Source organism: Erinaceus europaeus, chromosome 17, assembly GCF_950295315.1.
Source record: "Erinaceus europaeus chromosome 17, mEriEur2.1, whole genome shotgun sequence".
In the NCBI taxonomy this organism is placed as follows: Eukaryota; Metazoa; Chordata; class Mammalia; order Eulipotyphla; family Erinaceidae; genus Erinaceus; species Erinaceus europaeus.
Genome location: NC_080178.1, coordinates 1,875,873 through 1,892,485, shown reverse-complemented (window position 1 = coordinate 1,892,485; position 16,613 = coordinate 1,875,873). Strand labels below are relative to the sequence as shown.

At 50.3% G+C, this 16,613-nt stretch overlaps 1 non-coding gene across 1 annotated transcript; it reads left to right on the top strand.

The window, feature by feature from the left end:
• Window positions 1-16,193: 16,193 nt before the first annotated feature.
• LOC132534159 (small nucleolar RNA SNORA70) lies at window positions 16,194-16,326 on the top strand. The gene has a single exon (XR_009545833.1). It is a non-coding gene; the product is annotated as a small nucleolar RNA SNORA70 (small nucleolar RNA).
• The last annotated feature ends 287 nt before the right edge of the window (window positions 16,327-16,613 follow it).

The window sequence follows — 16,613 nt, the reverse complement described above, 5'->3', positions numbered from 1 at the left end:
ACATCTGTAGCTTACTTTTTTAAAAAGAAATATTTTAAAAAATTGTATTTATTTATTGGGTAGAGACAGCCAGAAATCGAGAGGGAAGAGAGAGAGAGGGAGAGAGACAGAGACACCTGCAACCCTGCATCACCACTTGTGAAGCTTTCCCCCTGCAGGTGGGGACCCTGGGCTCGAACCTGGGTTCTTGAGCCCTGTAACGTGTGCTCAACTAGGCGTGCCACTGCCTGGCCCCTTTTTAAAAAAAGAAATACATGTATTTTTTATTTTCTTAATTTTTTTTTTTTTTACCAGAGCACTATTCAGCTCTGGCTTATGGTGGTGTGGGGGATTGAACCTGGGACTTTGGCTTAAAATTTTTTTAATAGCTTACTTTTTCATCCTCTTACAGGGGGTTCTGGTAAAAACAAACAAACAAACAAACAAACACACTTTTGATGAAATCTCTAAGTCGTCAGTCTGTTTTCATGGATGGTCCTCTGAGTCAAGGCGCTTGGTTCACCTCCGAGTCCTGCGTTGTTGCTGGGTCCCGGCTCCGCCTGTGCTGTATGCACCCACATACCACATACACCGGGAGCGTGTGTGCGTGCGGACTCTTCTAAGACGCAAGCTCAGGTCCGGGTTCACTCCCTCGCTCACCAGTGCCGGGGCTGCAGAGTCAGCCTTGGTCACAGCAGCCTCTGCCCACAGGAGATGCTCCCCTCGGGCACACAGCTAGGGGTGGGAGGGTGCCGGAGCCCTTGGGACCAGCAGGAAGGACACTGCCACCCAAGGCCCTGTGTGGGCCTGACCCTCGGCAGGGGCCGCTGTGTGCATGAGGGCGGGAAGGGGGCACGGGCCCAGGAGGGTGCTGGGGCTGGGCTGGCTGGAGGGCGTGGCGCGAGGGTCCCGGATCCAAGTCGGAACTTGGGTCTTGGGGGGGGGAAAACTGGCCCCGGGGCTGTCCGGGGCCACACACCCCTCCCCTCCCCTCGGGGAAAGAGAGGAGAGTCACAGCCATCACCGCTGCACGCCAGCCTGGAGTCTTCCCGCTACTTTCTCTCTCTTCTTCCCGCTACTTTCTCTCTTCTTCCCGCTACTTTCTCTCTCTTCTTCCAGCTACTTTCTCTCTTCTTCCCGCTACTCTCTCTTCTTCCCGCTACTTTCTCTCTTCTTCCTGCTACTTTCTCTCTCTTCTTCCCGCTACTTTCTCTCTTCTTCCCGCTACTTTCTCTCTCTTCTTCCCGCTACTTTCTCTCTCTTCTTCCAGCTACTTTCTCTCTTCTTCCCGCTACTCTCTCTTCTTCCCGCTACTTTCTCTCTTCTTCCTGCTACTTTCTCTCTCTTCTTCCCGCTACTATCTCTTCTTCCCGCTACTTTCTCTCTCTTCTTCCCGCTACTTTCTCTCTCTTCTTCCTGCTACTTTCTCTCTCTTCTTCCCGCTACTTTCTCTCTCTTCCCGCTACTTTCTCTCTCTTCTTCCCGCTACTTTCTCTCTCTTCTTCCCGCTACTTTCTCTCTCTTCTTCCCGCTACTTTCTCTCTCTTCTTCCTGCTACTTTCTCTCTCTTCTTCCTGCTACTTTCTCTCTCTTCCTGCTACTTTCTCTCTTCTTCCCGCTACTCTCTCTTCTTCCCGCTACTTTCTCTCTTCTTCCTGCTACTTTCTCTCTCTTCTTCCCGCTACTTTCTCTCTTCTTCCCGCTACTTTCTCTCTCTTCTTCCCGCTACTTTCTCTCTCTTCTTCCAGCTACTTTCTCTCCTCTTCCCGCTACTCTCTCTTCTTCCCGCTACTTTCTCTCTTCTTCCTGCTACTTTCTCTCTCTTCTTCCCGCTACTTTCTCTCTTCTTCCCGCTACTTTCTCTCTCTTCTTCCCACTACTTTCTCTCTCTTCTTCCTGCTACTTTCTCTCTCTTCTTCCCGCTACTTTCTCTCTCTTCTTCCTGCTACTTTCTCTCTCTTCTTCCTGCTACTTTCTCTCTCCTCTTCCCGCTACTTTCTCTCTCTTCTTCCCGCTACTTTCTCTCTTCTTCCTGATACTTTCTCTCTCTTCTTCCTGCTACTTTCTCTCTTCTTCCTGCTACTTTATCTCTCTTCTTCCCGCTACTTTCTCTCTTCTTCCCGCTACTTTCACTCTCTTCTTCCCGCTACTTTCTCTCTTCTTCCTGCTACTTTCTCTCTCTTCTTCCCGCTACTTTCTCTCTTCTTCCCGCTACTTTCTCTCTCTTCCCGCTACTTTCTCTCTCTTCTTCCTGCTACTTTCTCTCTCTTCTGCCCGCTACTTTCTCTCTCTTCCCGCTACTTTCTCTCTCTTCTTCCCGCTACTTTCTCTCTCTTCTTCCCGCTACTTTCTCTCTTCTTCCCGCTACTTTCTCTCTCTTCTTCCTGCTACTTTCTCTCTCTTCTTCCTGCTACTTTCTCTCTTCTTCCCGCTAGTTTCTCTCTTCTTCCCGCTACTTTATCTCTCTTCTTCCCGCTACTTTCTCTCTCTTCTTCCCGCTACTTTCTCTCTCTTCTTCCTGCTACTTTCTCTCTCTTCTTCCCGCTACTTTCTCTCTCTTCTTCCTGCTACTTTCTCTCTCTTCTTCCCGCTACTTTCTCTCTCTTCTTCCCGCTACTTTCTCTCTCTTCTTCCCGCTACTTTCTCTCTCTTCTTCCTGCTACTTTCTCTCTCTTCCCGCTACTTTCTCTCTCTTCTACCTGCTACTTTCTCTCTCTTCTTCCCGCTACTTTCTCTCTTCTTCCCGCTACTTTCTCTCTCTTCTTCCCGCTACTTTCTCTCTCTTCTTCCCGCTACTTTCTCTCTTCTTCCCGCTACTTTCTCTCTCTTCTTCCTGCTACTTTCTCTCTCCTCTTCCCGCTACTTTCTCTCTCTTCTTCCCGCTACTTTCTCTCTTCTTCCTGATACTTTCTCTCTCTTCTTCCTGCTACTTTCTCTCTTCTTCCTGCTACTTTCTCTCTCTTCTTCCCGCTACTTTCTCTCTTCTTCCCGCTACTTTCTCTCTTATTCCCGCTACTTTCTCTCTTCTTCCTGCTACTTTCTCTCTCTTCTTCCCGCTACTTTCTCTCTTCTTCCCGCTACTTTCTCTCTCTTCCCGCTACTTTCTCTCTCTTCTTCCTGCTACTTTCTCTCTCTTCTTCCCGCTACTTTCTCTCTCTTCCCGCTACTTTCTCTCTCTTCTTCCCGCTACTTTCTCTCTCTGCTTCCCGCTACTTTCTCTCTCTTCTTCCTGCTACTTTCTCTCTCTTCTTCCTGCTACTTTCTCTCTTCTTCCCGCTACTTTCTCTCTTCTTCCCGCTACTTTCTCTCTCTTCTTCCCGCTACTTTCTCTCTCTTCTTCCTGCTACTTTCTCTCTCTTCTTCCTGCTACTTTCTCTCTTCTTCCCGCTACTTTCTCTCTTCTTCCCGCTACTTTCCCTCTATTCTTCCCGCTACTTTCTCTCTTCTTCCCGCTACTTTCTCTCTCTTCTTCCTGCTACTTTCTCTCTCTTCTTCCCGCTACTTTCTCTCTCTTCTTCCTGCTACTTTCTCTCTCTTCTTCCTGCTACTTTCTCTCTTCTTCCCGCTACTTTCTCTCTCTTCTTCCTGCTACTTTATCTCTCTTCTTCCTACTACTTTCTCTCTCTTCTTCCCGCTACTTTCTCTCTCTTCTTCCCGCTACTTTCTCTCTCTTCTTCCTGCTACTTTCTCTCTTCTTCCCGCTACTTTCTCTCTCTTCTTCCTGCTACTTTCTCTCTTCTTCCCGCTACTTTCTCTCTCTTCTTCCCGCTACTTTCTCTCTCTTCCCGCTACTTTCTCTCTCTTCGTCCTGCTACTTTCTCTCTCTTCTTCCTGCTACTTTCTCTCTCTTCTTCCCGCTACTTTCTCTCTCTTCTTCCCGCTACTTTCTCTCTTCTTCCTGCTACTTTCTCTCTCTTCTTCCCGCTACTTTCTCTCTCTTCTTCCTGCTACTTTCTCTCTCTTCTTCCATCTACTTTCTCTTCTTCCCGCTACTTTCTCTCTCTTCTTCCCGCTACTTTCTCTCTCTTCTTCCTGCTATTTTCTCTCTTCTTCCCGCTACTTTCTCTCTCTTCCCGCTACTTTCTCTCTCTTCTTCCTACTACGTTCTCTCTCTTCTTCCTGCTACTTTCTCTCTTCTTCCCGCTACTCTCTCTTCTTCCCGCTACTTTATCTCTTCTTCCTGCTACTTTCTCTCTCTTCTTCCCGCTACTTTCTCTCTCTTCTTCCCGCTACTTTCTCTCTCTTCTTCCCGCTACTTTCTCTCTCTTCTTCCCGCTACTTTCTCTCTTCTTCCCGCTACTTTCTCTCTCTTCTTCCCGCTACTTTCTCTCTTCTTCCCGCTACTTTCTCTCTCTTCTTCCCGCTACTTTCTCTCTCTTCCCGCTACTTTCTCTCTCTTCGTCCTGCTACTTTCTCTCTCTTCTTCCCGCTACTTTCTCTCTCTTCTTCCCGCTACTTTCTCTCTCTTCTTCCCGCTACTTTCTCTCTCTTCTTCCCGCTACTTTCTGTCTCTTCTTCCTCCTACTTTCTCTCTCTTCTTCCATCTACTTTCTCTCTCTTCTTCCCGCTACTATATCTCTCTTCTTCCCGCTACTTTCTCTCTTCTTCCCGCTACTTTCTCTCTCTTCTTCCCGCTACTTTCTCTCTCTTCTTCCCGCTACTTTCTCTCTCTTTTCCGGCTACTTTCTCTCTTCTTCCCGCTACTTTCTCTCTTCTTCCCGCTACTTTCTCTCTCTTCCCGCTACTTTCTCTCTCTTCTTCCTGCTACTTTCTCTCTCTTCTTCCCGCTACTTTCTCTCTCTTCTTCCTGCTACTTTCTCTCTCTTCTTCCCGCTACTTTCTCTCTTCTTCCCGCTACTTTCTCTCTCTTCTTCCCGCTACTTTCTCTCTCTTTTTCCCGCTACTTTCTCTCTCTTCTTCCCGCTATTTTCTCTCTTCTTCCTGCTACTTTCTCTCTCTTCTTCCTGCTACTTTCTCTCTCTTCTTCCCGCTACTTTCTCTCTCTTCTTCCCGCTACTTTCTCTCTTCTTCCCGCTACTTTCTCTCTCTTCTTCCCGCTACTTTCTCTCTCTTCCCGCTACTTTCTCTCTCTTCTTCCTGCTACTTTCTCTCTCTTCTTCCCGCTACTTTCTCTCTCTTCCCGCTACTTTCTCTCTCTTCTTCCCGCTACTTTCTCTCTCTTCTTCCCGCTACTTTCTCTCTCTTCTTCCCGCTACTTTCTCTCTCTTCTTCCCGCTACTTTCTCTCTTCTTCCTGCTACTTTCTCTCTCTTCCCGCTACTTTCTCTCTCTTCTTCCCGCTACTTTCTCTCTCTTCTTCCCGCTACTTTCTCTCTTCTTCCAGCTACTTTCTCTCTCTTCCCGCTACTTTCTCTCTCTTCGTCCTGCTACTTTCTCTCTCTTCTTCCTGCTACTTTCTCTCTCTTCTTCCCGCTACTTTCTCTCTCTTCTTCCCGCTACTTTCTCTCTTCTTCCCGCTACTTTCTCTCTTCTTCCCGCTACTTTCTCTCTCTTCTTCCCGCTACTTTCTCTCTCTTCTTCCCGCTACTTTCTCTCTCTTCTTCCCGCTACTTTCTCTCTCTTCTTCCCGCTACTTTCTCTCTTCTTCCCGCTACTTTCTCTCTCTTCTTCCCGCTACTTTCTCTCTCTTCTTCCTGCTACTTTCTCTCTCTTCTTCCCGCTACTTTCTCTCTCTTCTTCCTGCTACTTTCTCTCTCTTTTCCCGCTACTTTCTCTCTCTTCTTCCCGCTACTTTCTCTCTCTTCTTCCCGCTACTTTCTCTTTTCTTCCTGCTACTTTCTCTTCTTCCCGCTACTTTCTCTCTCTTCTTCCCGCTACTTTCTCTCTCTTCTTCCCGCTACTTTCTCTCTCTTCTTCCCGCTACTTTCTCTCTCTTCTTCCTGCTACTTTCTCTCTCTTCTTCCCGCTACTTTCTCTCTTCTTCCCGCTACTTTCTCTCTCTTCTTCCCGCTACTTTCTCTCTCTTCTTCCTGCTACTTTCTCTCTCTTCTTCCCGCTACTTTCTCTCTCTTCTTCCTGCTACTTTCTCTCTCTTTTCCCGCTACTTTCTCTCTCTTCTTCCTGCTACTTTCTCTCTCTTCTTCCTGCTACTTTCTCTCTCCTCTTCCCGCTACTTTCTCTCTCTTCTTCCCGCTACTTTCTCTCTTCTTCCTGATACTTTCTCTCTCTTCTTCCTGCTACTTTCTCTCTTCTTCCTGCTACTTTATCTCTCTTCTTCCCGCTACTTTCTCTCTTCTTCCCGCTACTTTCACTCTCTTCTTCCCGCTACTTTCTCTCTTCTTCCTGCTACTTTCTCTCTCTTCTTCCCGCTACTTTCTCTCTTCTTCCCGCTACTTTCTCTCTCTTCCCGCTACTTTCTCTCTCTTCTTCCTGCTACTTTCTCTCTCTTCTGCCCGCTACTTTCTCTCTCTTCCCGCTACTTTCTCTCTCTTCTTCCCGCTACTTTCTCTCTCTTCTTCCCGCTACTTTCTCTCTTCTTCCCGCTACTTTCTCTCTCTTCTTCCTGCTACTTTCTCTCTCTTCTTCCTGCTACTTTCTCTCTTCTTCCCGCTAGTTTCTCTCTTCTTCCCGCTACTTTATCTCTCTTCTTCCCGCTACTTTCTCTCTCTTCTTCCTGCTACTTTCTCTCTCTTCTTCCTGCTACTTTCTCTCTCTTCTTCCCGCTACTTTCTCTCTCTTCTTCCTGCTACTTTCTCTCTCTTCTTCCCGCTACTTTCTCTCTCTTCTTCCCGCTACTTTCTCTCTCTTCTTCCCGCTACTTTCTCTTCTTCCTGCTACTTTCTCTCTCTTCTTCCCGCTACTTTCTCTCTCTTCTTCCCGCTACTTTCTCTCTTCTTCCCGCTACTTTCTCTCTCTTCTTCCCTTTACTTTCTCTCTCTTCTTCCCGCTACTTTCTCTCTCTTCTTCCTGCTACTTTCTCTCTCTTCTTCCCGCTACTTTCTCTCTTCTTCCCGCTACTTTCTCTCTCTTCTTCCTGCTACTTTCTCTCTCTTCTTCCCGCTACTTTCTCTCTTCTTCCCGCTACTTTCTCTCTCTTCTTCCTGCTACTTTCTCTCTCCTCTTCCCGCTACTTTCTCTCTCTTCTTCCCGCTACTTTCTCTCTTCTTCCTGATACTTTCTCTCTCTTCTTCCTGCTACTTTCTCTCTTCTTCCTGCTACTTTCTCTCTTCTTCCTGCTACTTTCTCTCTCTTCTTCCCGCTACTTTCTCTCTTCTTCCCGCTACTTTCTCTCTCTTCTTCCCGCTACTTTCTCTCTTCTTCCTGCTACTTTCTCTCTCTTCTTCCCGCTACTTTCTCTCTTCTTCCCGCTACTTTCTCTCTCTTCCCGCTACTTTCTCTCTCTTCTTCCTGCTACTTTCTCTCTCTTCTTCCCGCTACTTTCTCTCTCTTCCCGCTACTTTCTCTCTCTTCTTCCCGCTACTTTCTCTCTCTGCTTCCCGCTACTTTCTCTCTCTTCTTCCCGCTACTTTCTCTCTCTTCTTCCTGCTACTTTCTCTCTTCTTCCCGCTACTTTCTCTCTTCTTCCCGCTACTTTCTCTCTCTTCTTCCCGCTACTTTCTCTCTCTTCTTCCTGCTACTTTCTCTCTCTTCTTCCTGCTACTTTCTCTCTTCTTCCCGCTACTTTCTCTCTTCTTCCCGCTACTTTCTCTCTTCTTCCCGCTACTTTCTCTCTTCTTCCCGCTACTTTCTCTCTCTTCTTCCTGCTACTTTCTCTCTCTTCTTCCCGCTACTTTCTCTCTCTTCTTCCTGCTACTTTCTCTCTCTTCTTCCTGCTACTTTCTCTCTTCTTCCCGCTACTTTCTCTCTCTTCTTCCTGCTACTTTATCTCTCTTCTTCCTACTACTTTCTCTCTCTTCTTCCCGCTACTTTCTCTCTCTTCTTCCCGCTACTTTCTCTCTCTTCTTCCTGCTACTTTCTCTCTTCTTCCCGCTACTTTCTCTCTCTTCTTCCTGCTACTTTCTCTCTTCTTCCCGCTACTTTCTCTCTCTTCTTCCCGCTACTTTCTCTCTCTTCCCGCTACTTTCTCTCTCTTCTTCCTGCTACTTTCTCTCTCTTCTTCCCGCTACTTTCTCTCTCTTCTTCCCGCTACTTTCTCTCTTCTTCCTGCTACTTTCTCTCTCTTCTTCCCGCTACTTTCTCTCTCTTCTTCCTGCTACTTTCTCTCTCTTCTTCCATCTACTTTCTCTCTCTCTTCCCGCTACTTTCTCTCTCTTCTTCCTACTACGTTCTCTCTCTTCTTCCTGCTACTTTCTCTCTTCTTCCCGCTACTCTCTCTTCTTCCCGCTACTTTATCTCTTCTTCCCGCTACTTTCTCTCTCTTCTTCCCGCTACTTTCTCTCTCTTCTTCCCGCTACTTTCTCTCTCTTCTTCCCGCTACTTTCTCTCTCTTCTTCCCGCTACTTTCTCTCTCTTCTTCCCGCTACTTTCTCTCTCTTCTTCCCGCTACTTTCTCTCTTCTTCCCGCTACTTTCTCTCTCTTCTTCCCGCTACTTTCTCTCTCTTTTCCGGCTACTTTCTCTCTTCTTCCCGCTACTTTCTCTCTCTTCTTCCCGCTACTTTCTCTCTTCTTCCCGCTACTTTCTCTCTCTTCCCGCTACTTTCTCTCTCTTCTTCCCGCTACTTTCTCTCTCTTCTTCCCGCTACTTTCTCTCTTCTTCCAGCTACTTTCTCTCTCTTCCCGCTACTTTCTCTCTCTTCGTCCTGCTACTTTCTCTCTCTTCTTCCCGCTACTTTCTCTCTCTTCTTCCCGCTACTTTCTCTCTTCTTCCCGCTACTTTCTCTCTTCTTCCCGCTACTTTCTCTCTTCTTCCCGCTACTTTCTCTCTTCTTCCCGCTACTTTCTCTCTCTGCTTCCCGCTACTTTCTCTCTCTTCTTCCCGCTACTTTCTCTCTTCTTCCCGCTACTTTCTCTCTCTTCTTCCCGCTACTTTCTCTCTCTTCTTCCCGCTACTTTCTCTCTCTTCTTCCCGCTACTTTCTCTCTCTTCTTCCCGCTACTTTCTCTCTTCTTCCCGCTACTTTCTCTCTCTTCCCGCTACTTTCTCTCTCTTCTTCCCGCTACTTTCTCTCTCTTCTTCCCGCTACTTTCTCTCTCTTCTTCCCGCTACTTTCTCTCTCTTCTTCCCGCTACTTTCTCTCTTCTTCCCGCTACTTTCTCTCTCTTCTTCCCGCTACTTTCTCTCTCTTTTTCCCGCTACTTTCTCTCTCTTTTTCCCGCTACTTTCTCTCTCTTCTTCCCGCTATTTTCTCTCTTCTTCCTGCTACTTTCTCTCTCTTCTTCCTGCTACTTTCTCTCTCTTCTTCCCGCTACTTTCTCTCTCTTCTTCCCGCTACTTTCTCTCTTCTTCCCGCTACTTTCTCTCTCTTCTTCCCGCTACTTTCTCTCTCTTCCCGCTACTTTCTCTCTCTTCTTCCTGCTACTTTCTCTCTCTTCTTCCCGCTACTTTCTCTCTCTTCCCGCTACTTTCTCTCTCTTCTTCCCGCTACTTTCTCTCTCTTTTTCCCGCTACTTTCTCTCTCTTCTTCCCGCTACTTTCTCTCTCTTCTTCCCGCTACTTTCTCTCTCTTCTTCCCGCTACTTTCTCTCTTCTTCCTGCTACTTTCTCTCTCTTCCCGCTACTTTCTCTCTCTTCTTCCCGCTACTTTCTCTCTCTTCTTCCCGCTACTTTCTCTCTTCTTCCCGCTACTTTCTCTCTCTTCTTCCCGCTACTTTCTCTCTCTTCCCGCTACTTTCTCTCTCTTCTTCCCGCTACTTTCTCTCTCTTCTTCCCGCTACTTTCTCTCTTCTTCCAGCTACTTTCTCTCTCTTCCCGCTACTTTCTCTCTCTTCGTCCTGCTACTTTCTCTCTCTTCTTCCCGCTACTTTCTCTCTCTTCTTCCCGCTACTTTCTCTCTTCTTCCCGCTACTTTCTCTCTTCTTCCCGCTACTTTCTCTCTTCTTCCCGCTACTTTCTCTCTCTTCTTCCCGCTACTTTCTCTCTCTTCTTCCCGCTACTTTCTCTCTCTTCTTCCTGCTACTTTCTCTCTCTTCTTCCTGCTACTTTCTCTCTTCTTCCCGCTACTTTCTCTCTTCTTCCCGCTACTTTCTCTCTCTTCTTCCCGCTACTTTCTCTCTCTTCTTCCCGCTACTTTCTCTCTTCTTCCCGCTACTTTCTCTCTCTTCTTGCCGCTACTTTCTCTCTCTTCTTCCTGCTACTTTCTCTCTCTTCTTCCTGCTACTTTCTCTCTCTTCTTCCCGCTACTTTCTTCTTCCTGCTACTTTCTCTCTCTTCTTCCTGCTACTTTCTCTCTCTTCTTCCCGCTACTTTCTCTTCTTCCCGCTACTTTCTCTCTTCTTCCCGCTACTTTCTTTCTCTTCTTCCCGCTACTTTCTCTCTCTTCTTCCCGCTACTTTCTCTCTCTTCTTCCCGCTACTTTCTCTCTCTTCTTCCCGCTACTTTCTCTCTCTTCTTCCCGCTACTTTCTCTCTCTTCTTCCCGCTACTTTCTCTCTTCTTCCCGCTACTTTCTCTCTTCTTCCCGCTACTTTCTCTCTTCTTCCCGCTACTTTCTCTCTCTTCTTCCCGCTACTTTCTCTCTCTTCTTCCCGCTACTTTCTCTCTCTTCTTCCATCTACTTTCTCTCTTCTTCCCGCTACTTTCTCTCTCTTCTTCCCGCTACTTTCTCTCTTCTTCCCGCTACTTTCTCTCTCTTCTTCCCGCTACTTTCTCTCTTCTTCCCGCTACTTTCTCTCTCTTCTTCCCGCTACTTTCTCTCTCTTCTTCCTGCTACTTTCTCTCTCTTCTTCCCGCTACTTTCTCTCTTCTTCCCGCTACTTTCTCTCTCTTCTTCCCGCTACTTTCTCTCTCTTCTTCCTGCTACTTTCTCTCTCTTCTTCCCGCTACTTTCTCTCTCTTCTTCCTGCTACTTTCTCTCTCTTCTTCCCGCTACTTTCTCTCTCTTCTTCCCGCTACTTTCTCTCTCTTCTTCCCGCTACTTTCTCTCTCTTCTTCCCGCTACTTTCTCTCTCTTCTTCCATCTACTTTCTCTCTTCTTCCCGCTACTTTCTCTCTCTTCTTCCCGCTACTTTCTCTCTTCTTCCCGCTACTTTCTCTCTCTTCTTCCCGCTACTTTCTCTCTTCTTCCCGCTACTTTCTCTCTCTTCTTCCCGCTACTTTCTCTCTCTTCTTCCTGCTACTTTCTCTCTCTTCTTCCCGCTACTTTCTCTCTTCTTCCCGCTACTTTCTCTCTCTTCTTCCCGCTACTTTCTCTCTCTTCTTCCCGCTACTTTCTCTCTCTTCTTCCCGCTACTTTCTCTCTCTTCTTCCTGCTACTTTCTCTCTCTTCTTCCCGCTACTTTCTCTCTCTTCTTCCCGCTACTTTCTCTCTCTTCTTCCCGCTACTTTCTCTTTTCTTCCTGCTACTTTCTCTTCTTCCCGCTACTTTCTCTCTCTTCTTCCTGCTGCTTTCTCTCTCTTCTTCCTGCTACTTTCTCTCTCTTCTTCCCGCTACTTTCTCTCTCTTCTTCCCGCTACTTTCTCTCTTCTTCCTGCTACTTTCTCTCTCTTCTTCCTGCTACTTTCTCTCTCTTCTTCCTGCTACTTTCTCTCTCTCTTCTTCCTGCTACTTTCTCTCTCTTCTTCCTGCTATTTTCTCTCTTCTTCCTGCTACTTTCTCTCTCTTCGTCCTGCTACTTTCTCTCTCTTCTTCCTGCTATTTTCTCTCTCTTCTTCCTGCTACTTTCTCTCTCTCTTCTTCCTGCTACTTTCTCTCTCTTCTTCCCGCTACTTTCTCTCTCTTCTTCCTGCCACTTTTTCCTTTCTTCCTGCTACTTTCTCTCTCTTCTTCCCGCTACTTTCTCTCTCTTCTTCCTGCCACTTTTTCTCTTCTTCTTGCTACTCTCTCCCAGGCTGTGCCCAGCTCAAGGGCCGGATGTGAACTGTCTTCAGGTGACAGGAACTGCAGGCGCGACAAACTGAGAGCCGAGGGGAGGCGCGGGCCCTTCCCCCGCCGACTGTTCTCCAAGGACGAGAAGCTCCCTCCCATCCGGAGGCCCCCGGGGACCGGCTCGCCCCGCGCCCGCAGACCCTCTGGCTCGTCCTTTGTCCTTCTGCGAGGCCAGTTCGGGGCCATAAATCCTGCGTCCAGAAGGGCCGTCGGGGCTGCACACGTCAGCCCCACCGTGGGGCCTGGTCCCCGCCGCGGGCCGGGGGGGGGGGGTGCGCCACGTTCTTTGATGCCGCCACCGCCGGGAAGGGCTCCTTTCTTTCTCCCGGGTCCATCAAAGGCGCATTGAAGCGGCTTCATTAGCATCCGCCTCTGATCCTCCACCGCCGCCCGGGACAATGGGCGGCCCGGCGGGGCCTCGGGGGCCGCGTGGTCCCGGTGCCTTCCCAGGCCGTAAATCTCGCCTCCGCTCCCGCCTGAAAAGCCCGCCTCCGGGCCCATTGTCCGCCGCCCGCCGAGGGCTCCTCGCGGTGGCATCAGGGGACGTGGCATGGCCCCTGGCCGCGTGCTGGGGACACACACCAGGTGACAGTCCCGGCCACGTGACTCCCCGACTGGCCTCTGCAAGCACACGGGTGCGGCGGGCGGGACGGGGTGCCGCGGTGGGCACCCACGTGGCCGCCTCCCACCTCCTTCCTGCGGACCACAAGACGGCCAACAGGGGAGAACGTCCCAGCATCCCCCAGCAAGAGCCTCATTGGTGGGATTGGGCCACATGGTTCTTCCGGTCCAATCACTGAAGCCGATGTTGGATTGGCTAGGCTGGGTCACATGCTCTATCATTGCCGTCTGCTATCTGATTGGCCACAGGCTTCAAACACCGAGACATGCCATTGGCTAGTCTTAGGTCACGTGCCCCAGTCCCCGGCGCCTCCCCCCTTACCCGGGCCACGTGGCCCACCTGGGCCTCCGGGAGTGAGTCTCTGTCCTGAGCGGACGGATGCTGGCTGCGTGGCGCCCATCCCGCCCTCCACCCCCTGGGCAAAGCTGGGTGCTGGGGCTGCCGGGAAAACCCCTTAACAGCAAAGTGCACGAAGCCCTGTGGGTTCTTTCTAGTGAGTCATCGCTGCGGAGTCAGCCCGTGCATGTGCCACCTCGTGGGTCCCGGGCTGCTGCTTCACTTCCAGATAAAGACGAAGAGAGGGAGAGAAGCTCTGCCGCAGATCTTCCTCTCATGCTAGAGCACCTCCCGTGTGGTGCCAGGGCGGAAACCTGGGCCATGTGCATGCCAAGGCAGGCTCCCTACATGGTGAGCTACTTCTCCAGCCCCCGCCCCGCCCTCTTTCTTTTCTTTCTCTTTCTTTCTTTTTTTTACATTTTAAGCATTTTCTTTTTAAAAAATTTTTATATTTATGCCCTTTTTTGTTGCCCTTGTTTTATGGTTGTGGTTATTATTGTTGTTGTTATTGATGTCGTCGTTGTTGGATAGGACAGAGAGAAATGGAGAGAGGAGGGGAAGACAGAGAGGGGGAGAGAAAGACAGACACCTGCAGACCTGCTTCACCGCCTGGGAAGCGACTCCCCTGCAGGTGGGGAGCTGGGGGTTCGAACCGGGATCCTCACGCCGGTCCTTGCGCTTTGCGCCACATGAGAGCTTAACCCGCTGCACTGCCCTCCGACTCCCTTTTTTTAAAATTATCTTTATTTATTTCATAGAGACAGCCAGAAATCTGGAGGAAGGGGAGATAGAGAGAGACAGAGGGACACCCGTAGCCCTGCTTCACCACTCTCAAAGCGTTCCCCTTGCAGGTGGGCACCAGGGGCTCGAACCCGGGTCCCAGAGCATTGTGACATGTACTCAACCAGGTGCACCACCACCTGGCTCCTGTCTCTCTCTCTTTCCAGAGCCCTGCTCAGCTCTGGTTTATGGGGGAGCAAGGTTATTGAACCTGGGACTTTGGTGCCTCAGGCACGACAGTCTCTTTGCCTAACCATTGTGTTGTCTACTCCCACCCTCCGGCAGTTACTTCCTCTATTTGTCCTGCATAAAATATCGGGGCTAGGTGAGTCTTCCATTCACCACCAGACTTCTGTTCTTTGCCCACCGTGTGCCCAGCTGCTGGCCTCCTCCCCTCCTCGCCTCTGCCCGCACGCTTGCCCCGTGCGAGGGTAGTCAGTGTCCTGTCTGGAACATCTGGGGCCGTTGTTGCTCTCGAATGTTGCTTCTGCAGTGGTGCAGCTTCGCTGCATAGACTCACCCCCAAACGGGTGGCTTAGGATCGAAGCGCGTGACTGGCTCTGTGGGTCTGGAACCTGGAAGCTCTGCCGGGCGTCCCGGGCGCCAGGCTGGTCATTGATGAAGCTGCATTCTGGGTGCTGCTGGGGCTGCAGGGACCGGGGTGCAAAGCCAACAGTCATTGCCCTCGCGACTTTGCCTGACTGAACTCTTGGCCCTTTCCTAGGTGGGAGGGAATTGTCCAGCCTGCGGATGACGGGGCATGGGGATCCTTATTGGTGTCCATCTTGGAGCGTGGCGACCAGACTGGTTCCAGCTTCTTGACCTGGGGTTCTCCCTTAGATGTATATTTCTCATTAAAAAAAAAAAAATTACTGGGAGCCAGGCGGTGGCGCAGTGGGTTAAGCACATATGGCTTGAAGTGCAAGGACCTGCTTAAGGATCCCGGTTCGAGCCCTCGGCTCCCCACCTGCAGGGGAGTCGCTTCCCAGGCGGTGAAGCAGGTCTGCAGGTGTCTGTCTTTCTCTCCCCCTCTCTGTCTTCCCCTCCTCTCTCCATTTCTCTCTGTCCTGTCCAACAATGACGACATCAATAATAACAACAACAACGACGATAAACAGCAAGGGCAACAAAAGGGAAAAAATAATAATAAAAAGAGTTGAAAAATTACTGAGAAAACACAACTAGAACCTGAACTGGAGTTGGCGGCAAGTCTGTCTGCTTGTATGTCCGCATTCACGTGGGTTTCTTGTAGACGGCAGGTGGCTGGGCCTCGGGCATCTGCCCAGCCAGGACTCTTAGCCTGACGGGTGACTCTCCTCCCTGCCATAGCAGGTCCCCTGCCACCTGCTTCAGGGTCCCCGGGGACACATGCCCCTGTCACCAGAAGCCAAGGCCCCGTCCTCATGACTCCTGCCTCCCAGCTGCGACCTTGAGCGACCTTGTGGACTTGGAGGAACCCTGCCGCAGCCCTCAGGACTCCTCTGTTCCCACGGATGGAGACTGTGGACTCTCAGGGCCACAGAGACGGCACCTGGCCTTGTGACATCGTGGTGGGGTTCTCAGGACGTCGGTGGCAGCCGTGCCTGCTGTTAGAGAAGAGGAAAGGGAAGGGTGATGGGCCCCTGAGCCTCCCACTACCCCCGCGGGAGGCCCTGGTGACTGAAAGAAGTTTGTGGCGTTATTATTATCATTATTTTGTAAAGCAAACCCGGTGCCTTCTGCTTGGCATTGGGGGCAGGGACATGCCTGCCTGTGGGGTCAGGTATCAAAGGCGGCGGCATCCTGCCCATCCAGCCCTGCCTCCTCGGTCTGAGGGGGTTGGGGTGGGGTGGGAAGGCACCCACTGCATCTGTGCCCATGGTCTGTGGGGTTTCCCATGACATGCTGCAGGGGCATGCCAACATGCTTGCGTCTCCCCAACACCAGGGCTGTGACAGTCTCCGGGGCTGCAGGTGACGTTGGGGACAAGGACAGCTTGGAGGAGAGACCAGGGACTCCGGCAGGCTGTGCATTCCTAGGGGAAGTGGCCTTGACCCCGGCAGGTCCGAGCCAGAGCATCTTTAGGCCAAAAAGGAAAAAGATGGAGTCAGGCGGTAGTGCAGCAGGTTAGGCGCAGGTGGCGCAAAGCACAAGGACTGGAGTAAGGATCCCGGTTCGAGCCCCCGGCTCCCCACCTGCAGGGGAGTCGCTTCCCAGGCGGTGAAGCAGGTCTGCAGGTGTCTGTCTTTCTCTCCCCCTCTCTGTCTTCCCCTCCTCTCTCCATGTCTCTCTGTCCTATCCAACAATAACATCAATAACAACAACAACAAACAACAAGGGCATCAAAAGGGAATAAATCAATCAATATTTTTAAAAATAGGACAGTTAAAAAAATGTAGGCACCGAGTTCCAGTAATAACACTGGTGTCACTATGGCTACTTTGGGACTCGGTGCCGGCACTGTGTAGCTACCAGTGTCCATTTTTTCTCCTATTTTCTTTCTTTTTTATCTTTTCTATTTTTTTTTTTTGGTACGGAGAAAAGTTGAGAGGGTCTGCAGCCAATGAAGCCGACCGTGCTGGCCTCCCCATGGCGCCCGATGTGCAGTGGCTGCAAATAGCAGCCCCCTGGGTAGTGTGTGCAGCTTGCTGCTTGTGTAGCTGCCCTGAGGAGCCCTGGAGACGCCCTTCCTGCTCGCTGTTCGTTTTACGCCCGGCCTCCTGCTGTCCCTCACCTTAGGCTCCAGACAGGGATGCTGCTTTGGGGAAGCCCCAGGGCATCGTAGCCAGAGTCCACACTGGCCAGGTCATCATGTCCATCCGCACCGAGCTGCAGAACAAGGAGCATGTGATCGAGGCCCTGCACAGGGCCATGTTCAAATTCCCTGGATGCCAGAAGATCCACATCTCCAAGAACGTTTAACGCAGATGAATCTGAAGACATGGCGGCTGAAAATTGCCTCATCCCAGATGGC